General features: G+C 34.8%; 1 protein-coding gene across 7 annotated transcripts in view; it reads left to right on the top strand.

The window, feature by feature from the left end:
* The first annotated feature begins 10,573 nt into the window (after positions 1-10,573).
* Positions 10,574-11,047, top strand: part of Scn3a (sodium voltage-gated channel alpha subunit 3) — a 107,052-nt gene continuing 106,578 nt past the window's right edge. For 4 of the 7 annotated variants that reach the window (XM_023561156.2, XM_013142571.3, XM_023561158.2 and 1 more), the window contains exon 1: positions 10,574-10,818. The gene's annotated coding sequence lies outside the window, so the exon portion shown is untranslated. The remainder of the gene's footprint in view (positions 10,819-11,047) is intronic. The other 3 variants (XM_023561159.2, XM_013142569.3, XM_023561160.2) reach the window with 1 other exon arrangement.

Below are 11,047 nucleotides of genomic sequence, written 5' to 3'. Positions count from 1 at the left end.
TATTCATTTTGATAATCATTTACTACATAAACCTTTAGGTAGAAAATAGCACATTAGAAAATGTAATGATTATATATATGGATGTTAGATATTTAAGCTGTTGTGATGTCCAATTCACAAGACGATCTTATATTTGTAAGAGTTAGAAATCTACACTTCACAAATGTTTAAAGAGAGTGATAACATATGTTGAGTTGAGAGTAAAGGAAAATAGCTTGTCAGAATATAGGAAATAGTATTTGCAGTGGAATATTTATTTTCTTTTACCACTTACTGAATTATGAAAAATTAAACTTTTAGTATAATAAATTTACCATGATATGTATTCAGTATAGAGATTTTATTATTAGGACATGCCTATAATCCTAGCCCTCTAGGAGGCTGAGACAGGAGGATTCATACATTCAAGCTCAACCCAGGCAATCTAGTGGTTTAGCAAGACCTGTCACGGGGATAATAAAAGCAGCAGGGATTTAGCTCAGTGGCACAACTGTCTGCCTGGCAAGCACGAGATCCTCAGTTTGATACCTGGTGCAATAATAATAATAATAACAACAACAACAATAATAATATAGGGGTTGGGGATGTAGCATAGCGTGAAGGTTATTGGTTCAATTTAAAGTACCACAAATGACATTTGAACTTGATTGATCAGTTTTGTTTGTAAATTATTATAAAAAAATTCTAGATCTTATGAAATTTGTACATCTGTGTTATTCAGGATGAATTTCTAAAATATGCACTCTTTTTTCCATATAAATCAGTGTCCTTATTGGTCATGGAAAAATAAAAATAATTGCTTGTTTTCATTTGACAACTAGTTCATATTGAAAGTTCCCCCTCTAGCCTTGAAAATATTTTGTTGTCCTTGGTTTATTAGAACTATTTTATGGAAAGTCCTACATACTATGCTTAGAATTTCAGATTGATTTTATTAATTAAAGCAAGAAACCTCTTAAAAGCTTTCACTAGAATAATGTTGAAAATAGTGCTCCAAGTGTCGACCTTGGCAATATTGGTTTCATTTGGATGATTGATCTGAAAATAACTGGAATATATAGTGAACAATCATGAGGAACTAGTTTTGCAGGTCACAGTGCCTGATAAGAGAATCACGGTGATCAGCAGTTGATCAAACGCAAAACATGAGGAATGAGGAGACGACAATGTCTGCCCCATGTCTACTCTTTAACAATTATAGTGCTCCAGTTAAAATAAAACTATAGAACCTTAAGAATTTAATGACTCAGAGTTGAGGATGTAGCTCAGTGGAATATGTGAGGCTTTGAATTTGATCTCCAGCACCACAAAAAAATAATGAGTATTAGGCATGGTGAGTGTCACTGTATGAAGTGCTTGATCTGTGTTTATTCTTTTTAGTCTTCACAGTTCCATGAGCAAAGCGCTGTTGTCTTCATCTAAAGGTGCAAAATCTAAAGCTTCAACATACCAAGTAACTAGCCCAAGATCACACAACTGCTGACTTTCACAAAAGAATGGTTTCAGATGTTTCAATCTTGGAAAAACGGATTGGATGAAAGAAGTAGCTTGGGGGAGAAACTGGTGAATTAGTATATTTCCCATCATCAAACCCTTCATAAGTATAAAATTTCTGCCAAGCATAGAACAAAAATCATGCAACCATGGTAAAACTTGCAAGTACTCATCAGAGTAAGAGCCAAAAGATAAAAACGCAAATAATCAACAAAGGTAGTTCATGTTAATTTCATGGGGAAAAAGTTCCATTGTTTTTGACCACTTTATTGATCAGAAAGAAGGATGTCAAATTCGTTCTAGATCTTGAGAAAAATATAGTTTAGGCTGGGTAAAGACAGTAATATAAGTAAAAACACAGAGCCAAAAATGTGCAATGGATGATTTTGATCAAAACTAAGGTAGCCATGGGCAAAAACTAAGGTAGCTGTTAGAGAAGCAGCTAAAACTGTATCAGGCAGGGGACAACAGAGTCCCCTGATACAGGGGTATTAATGTATTAATGTATTCATTAATGTATAAATGTATTAATGTATTAAATACATTTAATATTTATTAATAGAAATAAGGCTTGGTATGTCTTTATTGTCAAGCATGATGACAAGTTAAATTCTATAAATGTTGAGTTCATAGTAGGATCATTATGACCAAATATACTCTTATTATTATTTGAAGGCATGTAACTGGTAATCAAAAGATATTTGAAAGACACTGGAAGTCAAATATTAAGAGATCGATCACTGAGTGCACAAGACTACAGAGTACTGTGGGAGTAATTAAGGCTGGGAAAAATCTTTTCTCCTATTTTCCCTCCCTCCTTCCTCCTCCTCCTCTTCCTCCTCCTCCTCCTCCTCTTCCTTCTTCCTCTTCTTAGTCTTCTTCTTCTTTGTTTTCTTTTTTTAGATTGAGTCTCATGTACAGTGAGGAGAACTACTGCCATAATTGAAGTAATGATTGAAGAAATGAGGTTGAAGACGATACAATAATGGAAAAGTTTGGGGCAGAAACTGGAAGCCAGAACCCAAAACAATGGTGGGGAGCTTATGCGTGGATAAGTGATTTCTTCTGCTCAGATACAGTTCTCTTGGAGGTCTTCTTGTTACTGCAAAAGCCAGACATTTATATTTGGATGGCTTACAAATGCCTCAAGCACACAAAATTTTAAACTAACAAGAAAACTGGTCCACTAATGATTCATTCATCTTCATGAAGAGTTACTATTTTTCTCAAGTCAAAAACTTGATGTTTATCTTCATTTTCTGATTTTTCTCTCTCCTATACAACTTCCAAACTGTATTGTTTACCTTTCACTGCTCATTATTGTGACAGAATTCGAATTTTCTTTCTTTTAATTTGAAAATTTACTTAATTTGAAAGCAATTTTTTCTTGTTGATTGATATTTTTGCAGAATTTCCCCCCAAACTTTTGTGAGGATTTAAAGATGAACCAATTCTTGCCTTAATGAAGTATATGTAGTTTCCAGTTTCTATAAAATTTAATTATGGATTTAATAAACTCTGAAAGTCTATTTGGAAAAGACAAGTTTAAGAGTAAGAAGCTGTATGTCTTACAGTAGTAATGGGAAGCAGGAAGGGTACTTCAATTCAAAAAATTATTCCAAATAATTGAAAAGGGAATAGATTTGTAGAATCCTGAGTAATGGAGAGATTGATTCCTGGAAGATATGTAGACTAGGAATATTATTTTACCAAGGAATAGCTGTATGATACAAATTAGTAGGCTAGATTCTAGACACCAAACTTGAACTTAGTAGGAAATCATAGTGTATTATGCTCTGAAATATAACTGAAGTAAAAGAATAGAAAAGAAAAATCAGTTAACAACTGAGAAATGAATTTCTTGCATAGAATATTATTATTAGATACTTTGCACTTTTTTGGTGGTAAAGACATAGAGCAATAAGTCTTGAAAACAACAGTTTGTATTTTCTGACACGTCAATGGGATAAGACATCAAAATCCAAATAAAACATTTAGAGTATATAAAGAAGATATCCCCTGCACACTGTGTATGGCCAAGATAGACGCCATGGTTAATAAATTTCCTGTATTTCTGAGTTGCTTTTTCTAGCCACTCAGCAACTTTTTAGGAAAGCTGACCCCACCTTGAATTGTGACATTTATTTAAAGCTCAAAAAAGAAAAACCTAATCCAAATGAGATATTAAGCAAAAGAAAAATGATGGGCAAGAGGCTCTGATGAAATATACAAAGGTTCTGGCAAATGCACCACTAAACTTATCCCAATTACTGCAGCTGGAAAGCGTGGTAAAGAATAACATGTTAGGGATGCATAGTGTAACAGAATCAGAAGGAGAGCAGGGTTCTAAAGAATAAAGAGAAACTTAGAGATGCAAGAGATGTGGAGATTTCTGCAGATCCTTGAACTAGAACATTGATTACAAATTGGGTATCGAGAAACTTAGGTCTAATCATCTTGTAGCAAATCATTTTATCAATTTATTATGATTATTGTTTTTTATCTATATCTTCTCTACACTCAAAAATCTTTGCATAATGACAGCAGAGAATTTTCTTTATTGCCATGTCCCAAACACCAGGAAGAGTTTCTGACAAATAGACAATATTTAATAATATTTGCTGAATTAATGAATCCTTGTAATCTATACAAATATATGACCAAAGATTAAACCTTTCACCTCCATCTTCAAAAGAGTAATCAAAATTAGAGTTTTGATATGATCAATGGAAGGGTCCCAGTAAATACTGAAGTTGAATTATTGACAACCTATTATTTTTCACATACATATAAATTGACATTAATATCTACAACATATAAGCTGCATAATGCTTTTCAAGCCTGTGTATGTTTACCCATCCCATTCCTGTCAGCTTATACACTCCAGGGCTACACAGCAACCTTCCATCTTTCTTCGTCTTCCTGCCTCTTTCTGGTAGATGAAGTTCCTTAGTGACAGACCCTGGCTTCCTGCCCATGACTTTCCTCCGCCACCACACTCCTCGCACCCTAACCCACCACACCCCTTCCTCGCACTCCACAACAGCAGCCTCTGCCCAAAACACACTGGAAATTTCTATTAATGTCCTTTCGTCCACTTAAGAAAAGTAATTTTCTGAAATATGAACATATAAAAATGTCATTGTGGTTAATGTGATTTTTAAAATCCTATAAGTTATTTTCTCTACCCATAAAGTAAACCTACAGGCAGGAATTTTTAAAACAAAACCATCTTTCAAAATTTAAAAAAAAACTACATAAAATGCATATTTCATAAAATAAAGCTTTGTAAAACATTATACCCTCTAAGTTTAAAGGATTACCTCGGCATCATTTCCTATTTTCATTGGTTAAGTATTAAAAATACAAAGCAAGTGTTAAAAAATATAGGACAAGCTTTAAATACAATACAAATGATATTTCAGAAATTAAAATAGCATATTAAATTAAATTTTCAGTTCTCCATATGAACTTAACTGTGCATTGATTTGGATATGAGCGATTGCTTGCATACTTTAAATTTTAGCAGATAGAATAAGATGTTGCCAAAGTGACTTGTCTGAAGGGTTGGTTATCTTACCATTAGCAATAGGTGCTAGGGACTCATGGAAGAAACAACAATGTATGTCTCCCTTATAGCGTAGACGATCTGACAGTATGACAATGTCACACTAACAAAGTTTGTGTAGGAAAAAAATGGCCTGTTGCTTAGTCACAAAGCCCTAGAGTAGAGAGTGTTCGTGCCTGTGGGTAAACAGATCGCCCAGCCACCATTCCTGAGAGAAGCAGAAAAGTGCACTTCCCATAACCTGCCTTTAACTGCTGCACACCTGTCTTTCCCTTATGAAATTACATTGCAAATAACGGGCATTTGCAAACACCTAACAATACTTAGTTCTTCCACTTGATGTCTCATTCTTATTTCCAACGATGTATGGCTCTACGAAATGCAGGATGGTTGATACTTAGATTTAGGCACAGCTTTCCACAGTGTGTTACACCATTGATGATATGGAGTAAATTGACCTACCTTCAAAAACAGAGTAGTCTTGTTCTAACTCTGCTATTCAGTGGCAAGATGGTCCATGTTACTGGCTTTCTAAATGGGAAAGGTAAACAATACATTACTATAAGTAGTGACACAATGTTACTTTATCCATAATAAACAAATACTATGTTCCTACTATAATATAGCAGAGAATTGTATTAAGAGATTTTTGAAAAAGAAAAACGAAAACATATTACTTGTTATTAAGTACCTCATATAATTGACAAGAGAGTTTTCAAGTTGGAAGTAAGTCAGCATTTACAATTTAGACTGAAAAGTGCACCCATCTGATGCTTGGGTAATACAGAAAAGGGTGTCAAATTCATTTATGGGAAGAGCAAGACAGGATATCAGTCCATTACCCTGAGTATTCTAGAATAGATAATAGTGATCCAAGTGATGGAGAGAAATGCTGGTGAGAATGGCAAGAAAATAATTTCAAACAAAGGTGGTAACATTTTAAAAGCCACAGTAGTTCAAGATATCTTTGCAAAATTATAATTACATAGCTGTACAGCTATAGCACAGGAGGTCATTTACACTGAAGTCACAAGGAAATTGAATGTGTTTTATTGCATTGTTATTTTATGATAAAGGTTAAATATGTTTTAATATTCCTGAATTCAAATATACCTAATAAGTAATATTTTGACAGTTATTATATCTTGAATATGTGAACCCTTGATATATAATCATTTTATCTAGTGAGTAGATTTTAAACTGACAATTATCCTGAATTCTAGACCAATTTTACCACCATGTAATTTTTTATTTTCTATGTCAAGTTTTCCAAGTGAAAAATAACTTGATTTTTAAAGATGTTACAAAGAAAAAAGATATAATAGAGGTGAAAATATTTCATTGCCTTTGACCAAAGGAGGTTCATTTACTTCTTTTTATAATTTATGATTCCTTATGTATTTGGCACTGAGTAAAACTGAGTTTGTCTCATTTACCATCAGGAGATTCTATATAAAGTGGAAGACAGAACTGTAAGAGCGCAGGCAGAATAATGTAAGTTAATTTCTATGTATTCAGCACATACTATGTTGAGCAGCAGGTTAACTTTGTTATCGAGGTAATGAAAACAGAAACATAGAAGCTGAGTATCAGCTTGAATGGAAAAGACTCAAGCCTCCTTTGTCTGTAACCTTCAGCTGAACTATGATTTTAACACTTTGGATATATACAGTCTGTATCTACAAAGTACAAGCACATACCACTAAGTATCTGGAAGCTTTGTATTAGTAATCAATGGCTATTTCATCTAAACATTCTCAAGTTGGCTTACTGAAAAGCTGAATGTTATCTATGGAAGGAAAGTTCAAAAGCCACAATGTGGTCAGCGTCATAACAAATGATATCACCCTGTGGCCACTTTTACTTTCTTCTATTTTCCTACTTAATATAACAAATTCTGCCAATACAAAATGAGTTCCTTTGGTAACAAAGAAGAAAGGTTTTTGCTAGTTTTTTTTAAAACTTTTTGCTATGAAGTATATTGACACAACAGTTACTGATTTTATTATTTTTGTTTTTGTTGTTTTTGTTCTTACTAAAATATGATCTAGATTGCACTCCTCTTATTCTGTTCTTCCCCCAAGAAAACACTACCAGGCAACTCTTCTGGTTATCTGGATATTCAAAAACAGATATCAGGATGAATGAATATGCAGGTTGTTATTATTACTAATAGAGAAATTGTATACAATGCTTGGGACTGAAAAAATTACTGAATATTGTTAAATGTCAGGGGACAGGGACAATTCATGGCTAGCTAAGAAGAAGTTAAAAATTCCTACAAATAAACATCCCTCACAATAGAACAATATAATGTCATAAAATTCCATTAAATGAGTATCAGTGGCCTAGTGTATAGTTATTTCCTTTATGATCCCCCAGCATGTGGTCAATACTTGTAGTGTATATATCTTCCTCTATGATAGTCCTGTGTATTCCAATAACAAGTGAAATATTGATTCATGTGTTTTTGCTTCCCTTCATGTATCATCTCATCTTCATCTACAAAAATGTCTATAACACCATTTTTGAGGGTGAAGGTTAAATAACTGTATGTAAAACACTTGGAACACTGTCTGTCACATATTACACTAAATGCCAATTTTGTTATAATTGTTACTGTGATGATATCTACACTATTACTCCAAGTTCATCATCCAGTCCTACCAACCCCTATCCTAAATCCTGGTTGCAGCCCAAGGCTATTATTGCCATTGTAAACAAACAAACGAGTCTTCAAATTCTTGTGTTTAAATATTTTAATCTGGATGTTAGAGGTTAAATTGTGTCTCCTTCCTCTGAAAAGATATGTTACTAACTCCTGGTAACTCAGAACATGCCTTCCTGTCGAAATGGTACTCATGAGTACACAGATGCTCATGTTAAAATGAGATCCTAAGCAGAGATACTAGTCCAAAATAATTGGTGTGCTCATTAAGAAGCAGAAATTCGAACATAGAGGCCAACATGCTCAGAAGGAAGACTGTGTGAAGAGAAGCAAAGAAATCATCACATAAAGATAGGAAGAGGGATCAGAGTGAAATGTCTAGAGCTCTCAGAAACTCTAAGAAACAAGTCTGGGTCCTTCGCCTACAAGTCTCAGAATAAACATTTCTCTGACACTGGCTCTTGATTATTTGTCCCACAGAACTGTGAGACAGTTGATTTCTATAAGCCTAAGTCACCCAGTACACTACTCACGGTAGCCGTAATGCACTGGGTATAAGACAGAAAGATTTAAGGCAAAAATATGTGAATCTAGTTTACTACTCCATCAAAATACAAGGTCCAGAAGAAAGTTGTTGATGCTGGAAAAGAAGTTTGAGAAGAACAAGAGAGACCAACACAAGTGATAGGAGTCCCGGTCATAGTTGATGTACCCAGGATGTCACAGTACTGTAGTGGAGCATACATTGTGTCTCCCTAGTCCGAAGTCTGCAGAAATTTTTCTATCCATGTTCTGGAAACAGTAGAACAGAGCGTGGGCCAGGGAGGGGATGCCACTCAACAGTGTGACCCTGGAAACGTATTACCTGCTTTTCTTCCCTTCTTTGCCATAGCCAGAAACAAATGTTACCTGAGAAGAGGAGCTGACAAAACCCAGGATAACTAGTGGTCTTAAGAGGGAATCTGCATGAGAAACCAAACAGACAGCATCCGGGTTCAAATGAGAGCATAGGTGCATTAGATATGGTAAGACCGTTACTGGCATCCTTTATTACTTTATTTCACTTATTTTATTTTATACTTTATTCTACTTATTTATTTTTAATGAGACAAGGTCTCACTGTGTAAGTTCATGCTGACCTTGAGTTCACTAGGTAACAACCCAGGCTGGTCACCCAGTGATCCTCCTGCCTCAGCCTCCTGAGTTCTGAGATTACAAGTGTGTACCACCACATCCAGCCTCATAAGAGTCTAGTCCTAGTGGGTACTCATAAGACACAGGGAAAGACAGAGACCATACTCTGCTTTCTCTGTGTTTGCCAGTTTCCTGAAGTGAGAGCTGTCTCCACGAGAAGGGACAGAGTTAGAGAAAGTCACACATTACTTCAGTGTAAACCTGAAAAAACTGAGGAAAGCCTCAATTGGTCCAGTTTACCTAGGCTTTCTAGATCCCTTTTTCCTCACCAAGTAAAGCTGCGGCTATAATTAAAAACTAAGAAAATAACATTTCTCATGCACATGGCTGAAAATATGGTGTCAGCTATATTTGTCTCTCCTTGTTATAAGCAAGCTCTTTAATGACAGGCACTACGTGATTCTTTGTCTTCAAAGCTCATATCATTCTTAACACAGATTTTTGTGCATTCAAACAATTGTTCAATGAACATAATATATTTAGCATAGTTAATTAATTAATAGTAAATTCTAATGAAATTGTAATTATTTGCTCTAAAGTAAGCACAAAAAGTCAAATGTCAAGAGGCTGGGGATTTAGCTCAGCAGCATAAGCACCTGCCTTGCAAGCATGTGGTCATGAGTTCAATCCCCGGTACAGATAAAAAATTTTTTTAAAAATTAAAAAAAAAAATAGCCAAATGGCAAGTAACACTTTGGTGAGCTGAAAAATCTCCGTGCATGTAAAAGGTTATTTTTACTTTGATGATAGTAATTCAGTTTGATTTTGTGCTTCAGTATCCTTATAAACAATATATTTATTAAATTCTTTTAAAGGCATTTGAATATACAGTCATTGATTTGAATTATTTTCTGTAAGAGAGTTTCAGTGGTTCTGCACACACACACATGTATGCATCCCCCCCCACACACACACAATACAGCCAAGGGTCTAAATTAGCTAGGATTAGCTATATAGCATATTTTTCTACATTAAAATCATACTGCTTTGTAAATTTTTTTTACTAGAAAGCAACATAAAAGGCTATGCCTGAATCTAAAGAGTCAATCACTTTGAAAAAATAACTCATCCTACAATGAGAAATTATTCCCAGAAAGCCAGAGCAGAACACATTGTACAAAACTCTACTCATGATGCTAAAGGTAATATAACTATCTAATTTTTGTGCAGGAATTTACGGATTTTTAAAGTGTTTGGGGGCCAGGGATACAGCTCAGCAGCACAAGTGCCTGCCTGGCAAGTGTGAGGTCGTGAGTTTTCTCCCTGACACCAAAACAGAAAAAGAAAAATGGTTTTGGTTATGTACAGATAAGGCAACTTTCCAATTTTATTTGAATTTTAGAAAAATGTGAGCAACATGAAAATAACTCGATATATAAAAGAGTTAAATACTCAGATGTGGCAGATTGTTTACATTTTTTTGCATCTTGCGGAATTTTACCTTCGTCACTTCGCTGTTGTCATCTCAGGCACCTTCAGGATGAACAGTATTGTCAAACTGATTTACCTCCTAAAATAGAGGATAACGGGAATGTTTTGTCTTCTGTTCAGTTTTGTGTGTCTGCCAGTAGATGGCGCTACCACGTTGAGGGCTGCCACCCTTCCCTCTTTTTTCTTTCTTTCTTTCTTTTTTTTTTTTTTTTCCAAAGCTGTTTTCTGATATATGTTGGGTACCATAGAGTGAATCTCAGAGCAGGAAGCGGAGGCATAAGCGCAGCAGATTCTGGAAAGGTCTCTTTGTTTTCTTGTCCACAGAGAAAGCAAGAAAAAATTGTAATTAATTTGCAAATCCCTGTGGCCAAAATCTGAAGAACTGCAGAGCAAAGCACATTATATTCTAACCATCTTGGATGCTGGGCTTTGTTATGCTGTGATTCCTAAGGCTGTGTATCAGGTAAGCTGACAAAATATCTAATTATCTGCACCAGAGAATCTAGCCGCCAGGTCGTTTTCTCATTTTGAAATCATCTTCATGCCGTTATTTTTAATATAATGTTTAGGTGTAAATTACAAGAATGAAAGGCACCATTTGATGTGTAAACTGCTTACTATTCCTTTATCTCTCACAGGAAATAGAACCTCTAGAAATGGTGACTTATAGTACAGACTAGGCATTAGTGGTC

Source organism: Cavia porcellus, unplaced genomic scaffold (genome assembly GCF_034190915.1).
Source record: "Cavia porcellus strain 051 isolate PalLab524CR breed Dunkin Hartley unplaced genomic scaffold, mCavPor4.1 scaffold_12, whole genome shotgun sequence".
Classification (NCBI taxonomy): domain Eukaryota; kingdom Metazoa; phylum Chordata; class Mammalia; order Rodentia; family Caviidae; genus Cavia; species Cavia porcellus.
This window is presented reverse-complemented; position numbering and strand designations above follow the sequence as displayed.